The sequence below is a fragment of the Rhodamnia argentea genome, chromosome 11 (assembly GCF_020921035.1).
Source record: "Rhodamnia argentea isolate NSW1041297 chromosome 11, ASM2092103v1, whole genome shotgun sequence".
Classification (NCBI taxonomy): domain Eukaryota; kingdom Viridiplantae; phylum Streptophyta; class Magnoliopsida; order Myrtales; family Myrtaceae; genus Rhodamnia; species Rhodamnia argentea.
This window is the reverse complement of record NC_063160.1, coordinates 6,363,465-6,371,170: the sequence shown is the minus strand read 5'-3', so window position 1 is coordinate 6,371,170 and position 7,706 is coordinate 6,363,465.

Genomic DNA, 7,706 nt, shown 5'->3' with positions numbered 1-7,706 from the left:
TTACTGTTATTCAAATTTGAGTATGCTTGGTTGATAGTTGCGTCAAAGATATGATAAAATCACTTTTGGATCACCTCGTTTGTCAATTAAATTCAAGGACCTCAATAAATTACTAACCTCATTGAAAATTTACGATTACCAGTTCATTTGTACGATGTCGATTCGATTTGACACCTTACTGATACGCACCTATTAGGTTAACCGCTGATTTTCTGAATCGCAAGCAATTTTTTAATTTGCTAACGGATCTACAACTTGATACGTATATGTCGATTCAAGAGCTTCAATATTTTATTTATACATTTGTCTATAATCGAACGATATACTTACAGGTCATGTAGAAGTAAAATCATATTTTATAGCGCAATGGTAAATGAAATGAGAAAGAAAGAATTGTAATTAATATTTGAATGTAATCGTTATTTTAATAGAACAATGGGAAATCATACAATTCATTCGATCAAAAGAAAAAATACGGGATTATCACATGAACATGAAATTAGGACTTTTTTCCTAGATCATGGTTCGTACTCATTTTTTCATAACCTATATATAAGTATATATACACACACGTTATTTATAAACTTAATACTTATCTTTGACATAAAATACAAAATTTAGGCATTTCTTTTAGAATTCTATGATTTGATTTCGCTTTTTGATTCACCATTCACGATTCACAAATTTAAGATTTCAATTTACGACACTTTTCTCGGTTTCAATTAGCAAGCCCTGCAATCCGAGCAAACTCAGGCAGGCACCCACGACATTCATTGCACCCTATGCTTTGCCAACGAAAGCATATATAAGTTAAAACAAAATGCAATGCGAGATCCATGATAAGGGAGAAGACGTGTACAATTCATGTAATTACAGTAAAATTCCTTGGAGAATAGAATCAAGGAAAGCTCTGATCACATCATATAAGATACGATCCATTCTTATACAATATTTATCTTAGATACATGAAAAGTGGAATCTATCGACCATTAACTTGTCTCCACGTTCTCTTCCTTTATAATTCTCCTTTTTTCTTCTTTCTTCTTTTTTTTTTTTTTTATATAATCCTCAGCGAAAACCTGCTTGCTCTTGCGTATGCCGGTTGCCGCAAGTAAACCACCTCACACAATTATAGGGGAGCCTAAAATTGCCTCCGGGTAGGTCGGGGATTCATAGATGGCACGGCGGTTTCAAAGATCACAAGGGTTCGGGTGAGTCCAGTGTGGGGGAGCAACTTCCCGGCGGGGCAATTCTCCCTTCATAGGAGCAGGGACCGGAATGGAATCTTACGCGAATCCCAACCAACTAAACCTGGAAGATAGGTTTAGGATGGTTGGCTTCGTTGTGCGTAGAAGGGTAGAGATCCCCCCGTAAGAGTTCATTTCTGCAATAAAAGTGCAAGAAAGCCTAGATCAGCAGTTGGACCGAACAGGAAAAAAAAAATAGTTCAAGTGTAAATAGGATAGTGGGTCGGTCACACTCGTGAGGAAAACGAACATTTTTGGCCAATCCAGATCTTGAGATAGTGCTCTTTCCCCCTTTGCCCATCCTGATCCCTCGTGCATGGATGAAGCACTCTCTGGTAAATCACTGATCCGATGGATCATCCGAGAGATGACCATTGGCATCACAAACTTCTCCACATAGACACAGACTATAGAGAGGGATTTTCTTTTTCTTTTTTCCCCCCTCAAGTCGCAGGGCTTGGGTACACCGATCGATGGAAGGCTCTATAAGTAGGCAAAAATTTAGTCATGCTCATAATTGCCGTGGATAGAGACTCTCACAATCTACGGTAAATTTGTACATGCATTCTCATATTCAGATTTTCCCTAGGATTTCTTTACTCTATAAGCCTGACTATATGCATCCCTTGGTGATTACTTCACTATTTGAGAAAATTGAAATCTAGACCTTTACATTGTTAATTTTCTTGATCGAGGAATGGTGTTAGAAAATCTAAATGGCTATTAGGGTGCGTTTGGTTAGGGGAAAACTCCATGAAAAAGGTCCAAGAATTTTTCTGATTTGGGCTAAATTAATTGAAATTAACATTTACTCTTTAATGGGATTGGTCTATTAACGTATGATATATGTGTGTGTGTATGTGTGCGCGAGCGTGCTGTGTTTATCATATAGGGAATCATAAATCGGAGGAAGGCAAATTAGGATGAATCAAAGCTCACCATGGCAAACAACAAAAAAGTAGACATTAAGTACGTGGAAGATATCATTTTAATTCTAGATTCTGATTTTAATTTAATATTGAGAAACACTTTTTATGTGCCTTTCTTTTATTCAGAACTTAGTTTCCATATCTTGTTTAGATATGTGTGGCTACTCATTTAAAATAAATAATAACGTTATTTCTTTGTTTTTTAATTCAAATGAGGTTAGGTGTTGTAACACATCCAATAGATTGTACATATTGTATTTAACTTCCAATGACACATACGTCGCTTATATGGCTGAAAAGGTTGTTTCCAAAATACTTCCATCTAAGGAGCAATCTTATACATTGTGGCATAAACGTCTTGGTCACATCTCTAGAAAAAGAGTGAAAAGGCTGACATCTTGTCTGCTCTTGAAAGTGACCTAGAGACTTGTGTGGACTTTTGCGGGTGTAAGATAAAGAAGAAAACTGCAGTCTGTAGTTTTGACCTATTGAATGTCATTCACATTAATATCAATGGACTCTATACGGCAACCTTTTTGTAGAAATTTTTATTTTATTACATTTATTGATGAATATTACTGATATAGTTATCTTTACTTGATTAAGTAAAAGTTCGACTCTCTTGACAAGTTCAAGATTTTTTTGACTAAAGTTGAGAAACAGTTAGGAAAAGTCATAAAGGTTGTTAGATCATATCAAGATGGTGAGTATTTTGGTAGGCATGCCAATGTTGGACAGCTTAAAAAATCATTTGCTAAATACTTGGAGAATTCCGGGACAATAGCTCAGTTTATTATGCCTTGGAGTCCCGATAAAATGGTGTGGCCTAAAAGCACAATCCCACCCTTATGAAAATGATAAGGAGTATGATCGGTAGGACTAATTTACCTATTTTCTGTGTAGGAAAGCCTTGAAAAAGGATATGTACATTCTAAAACACGTACCTACCAAAACTGTTCCATTGACTCTTTTTGAGTTATGGATTGATGTAAACCTAGCTTGAACCATCTCAAGGTTTGGGGATGTACTACAAAAGTGAAGTTATATAATCAAACTTTGAGTAATTTGGACTCCAGAATCACTCGGTGTTATTTTGTATCTTACCCGGATCAATCAAAGGGGTATCGATTTTGTAATGCCGATGGAGGAACAAGAATTGTGGAATCACAGACAGCAAAGTTTCTAGAGTTGGATGTGGCCAAAAAGGATAGCTGCTTACAAATTCTTGAGGATAATAGTGTGGTGAATGCTTATGTATCTTTTTCTCTTCCTATATAGAGGACAATGGAGCCTCCCACACCACAAACTAAACCTGTTGAGGTCTAAGATTATGTTGTTGAGATAGCTCCCGATAAAGCTCCTCAAGCCTCTCAAGGGCGTAACGATGCTTTTATAGCTCCACTCGGGAGATCCATCATGGAGAAACGATCGGTTATATCACTAAACTATATGTTCTATCCGGGAGAGTATGACTACAGTATATGCTCTAGGGTTGATCCAATGACTTATACAGATATTATTTCTTGTCCTCAGTTAGATTTATGAATGGATGTGATGAAAGATGAGATGCAGTCTATAAAACATAATGGTGTTTGAGAACTTGTTGAATCGCCTAAAAATCACAAGGTCATCGGTTGCAAATGGGTGCATAAGACTAAAAGGGACTCCAAAAGAAAGAATGAGAAATTTAAAGCTAAACTGGTAGCCAAGGGTTTCACTCAATGAGAAGGAGTAGACTATGAAGCTACTATTTCACTAGTCTCTTCTAGATATTCTTTTAGAGTGATCATGGCATTAGTAGCTCATTTTGATTTGGAGTTACATTACATGGTTGTTAAAACTGACTTTACGAATGGAGACCTTGATGAAGAAGTCTATATGGTGCAACTCGAAGGTTTTGCAACGGATGATAAGCTTGTGTGTAGATTTTTTTTTTTATTTATTGAAGCCTGTATGTAGATTGAAAAAGACAGTTTATGGTCTCAAGCAAGCTTCCAGGCAGTGGTACTTGAAGTTTCATAGTATTATCACTTCATTCGATTTTGTTGAGAACAAAGCGGATCAATGTATACACTATAAGGTCGGTAGGAGGAAATTTATTTTTCACATACTATATGTAGACGATATCCTACTTACAAGTAGTAATCTTGGGTTACTACATGAGACAAAACAGATGTTATTAGAGAATTTTGGCATGAAGGACCTTGGTGAAGCGTCTTTTGTCTTTGGTATTGAGATCCATAGGGATCATTCTTGCCATATATTGTGTTTGCCTCGGAGGACATGTGTTGATTGTATTTTGGAAATATTTAATATGCAGGATTGCAAGCTAGAAATTGCTCCCATCACTACGGGAGATAAATTGAGTCCGTCACAGTGTCCTTATTTAAACTTTAAGAAACCCCGAATGAAGAATGTACCTTATACTAGTGCACCTGGAAGTATTATGTATGCTCAAGTTTGCACCGGACACGATATTGCTTTTGCAACAAGACTTCTATGCAAATATCAGTCAAATCCAGGACACGACCATTGGGTTGCTGCCAAGAAGGCTTTAAGGTACTGTCACGACCTAAATTTTCAATGGTAAAAACCTTAGCTAATGGATTACCAAGTTAATAATTTAATTAACTTAATTCAGACTCTCCCAAGCCCATAACAAATTCCAACTTAAAGTTTGAGCCTTTCGCAAAATATATTTAATTTAGAAGTCGCCACTAATCAAATTACAGTAGGTCGATTAGACACCTAAGTAAAATAGCGGGAGAATTAATTACTTCTACGAACTAGAGATTATGAATTCAAAGACTTGATTATCCTAGATTTTCTAACGCCCTTTTGGTATGGTTCATTTTTATGAAAATCATTTGACAGGCAACTTGATTGAATTTTAACCTAAGTCACTAATATAAGTTATCATGTGGATATGCAATCAATTAGGTAAAAGAACACTAGGAGTGCCAATATTTGTGTATGACGCTTATTTTAGTGCCAATTTTTGTTTGGATCACTTAAGTGCCAATTTTTTTAAAAAATGGTTATGTCGGTGCCAACTCCGGTGAGTTTCGCCGCAAATCTAACGTAGCATCTACATGGCTCGCCAGAGCATCCTAATCAGCAAAAAAAATTAAAAATCAATAAAAAAATCCATGTAATATTAAAAAAACTAAAAAAAAAAAGTTAAGTTGTACGGCGAGGGTACACGGCCTTCGCCGCCGCCCACCATTGTCGGCCGACGACAAGGTCGAGCCTTGCCGTGGGTTCTACGAGGCCTCGGCTAGCTACAACAAGGCCTCACCGACCCCTGTTAAGGCCTTGGCTGGGGTCACTCGGGCTCGGCAACCCCTCCGAGCATCCCCCACCCACCGCCAGCCGGCGATGGTGGGCGGCAAGAGCTGTATTGCAAGTTTGTGTTTTTTTTTTTAAGTTATTTTTCTGTTTAGTTTTAATTTTTCAAGAAAAAATTAACTTAATTTTTAGTTTAAAAGTCCACGTGGCGTCCATATAGACTAAATTTAAAAAGAAAAATTGCCACATGAACACCATGTGGACAGACCTTTTAAAAAAAATGCCACATAATATTAAGAAATTAATTTAAAAAATGCCATGTGTCTTGTTTCGCCGGAATTGACACTTAAGTGATTATTTTTTTCTGGAGTTAGCACTTAAGTGATCGTTTTTCTCCAATTTGGCACCTAAGTAATCCAAAAAAAATATTGCCACTAAAGTGAGCACCGTACACAAATATTGGCTCTCCTACTGTACTTTTGCCCAATCAATTAATTGAAATACCCAGAAATCAGAATAAATTGCAAGAAGCATACGCCAAACAATTATTCTCACTTTATGGTTTTCGATTTTTAAATAAAAGGCATATGATGCATGAATTCTATTATAATGCAATGAATTAATTATATGGAAGCTATCATAAGCTAATGCATATGGAATTAATTACTTAGCTACATGATTATCCTAGATGGCATACAAATAATGTTATGATTTAATTAAATAGACTGCATGAATTGTGAATTAATTAAAACCTTAATCATGCAATTCTATATGCAGTATAAAGTATCATGCAATCTATATGACTTGGCATGAATGATTTTTGTATTTTTGAATTTATGAATGACCATAAAGGAAACTATGCCTAAAGATAATTGTCTTGCATATTTTAGGGTTCAAATTTAGCTTAAATCCTAACCTATTATAGATAGATTATTTTTAGACATAAAATCTGTTTAAACATGCATATTATATCCTATAATGCAATCTAATTTGAATTATTCTAGAATTAATTTAAACATTCAATTATCTACGTAATTCTAATCCTAAGATGCAATCTATTGTAACATGGCAATTATATACATGCTATATATTTTATAATTTTAAAATATATCATGCATGACAATATATATTCTAAAAGATAAGATACCAATCGATTCAGTTCAAATAAGGAAAGAAATCAATCAAGTTGCAATTTAAATCCCATCATAACATATAGAATTTAAAATATCTACCTAATTGAATATTTTATCTGTAATTTTACAGATAGAAATATCCAATTATAAGGCATTTTCTGATTAGGAAATTTCCTAATCGTACCAACATGGTTAGATATGTAATATTTTCAAAATAGGCAATGATATGTTCTAAGTATCTCGAGATTAGTAATTTACCAAAGACACCTTTCCTAATTTGAACTGAATTGAGATCGAACTCAATCTCGGACTAGCTTGTGGATAATGGACCGAGGGGGACTCAGTAACAAGTGGTGGACTTGACGGCTAACGGCTTGTTGTTCACGGGGAGCTCTTTGGCAACGTCGGGCTGTTGTCTACAGTTGGTTCGCTTGTGGACAGCTTGTGGGTGGCCTCGCGCCAGTGATTATTGTCGCTCGGTACTTCTCAGTAGTCGATAGTGGGAACGCGGCCCAAGATAACAGCTCGATCCATTGTTCACAAGGTATGACGGTCAATGTCTGCTACTGATTGTGGCTTCTGCAAATCGGCACTGCTAGTTTGATCGTGAAGGAGTCGGAGGTTCTTTGCTAGGGATGCCAGTTCGAATATCTATAGTAAATTGTGGAGATTGAATAGAGTACAAATCCTCTGACCAAAAAAAAAAAAAATAGTGGACAAATTCTTTTGACATTGACTCCATCACTCGATCTCACTTCTCTAATGTTCTCTTCTGTTTGTCTTTTCCTTTGGCGTTTTCTGCAAGTGAAATATGCGAGCAAAAATCTGAAAAGAGATAAAAATAATAAAACAATGGAGAGACACAACTATGTGATACTAATGTTAGTGGAGAGCTTGGAGCAAGCTCCGAGCATGACTCCCAGTGCGGGTGACTACTATACCGACCTGGGGTCTACCTTCCCCAGCTACCGCCCCTAAGCTCCCTCTGAATGTTTTTCTTCCCCAAAGAGAGGGAATACAGAGAGAACTTACGGGGAAATTCCCTACACCATATTGGGGAGTTCCTTTCCTTATCTCTCTTTAAGCCTTTTAAGGTCTTGCTTAGGACA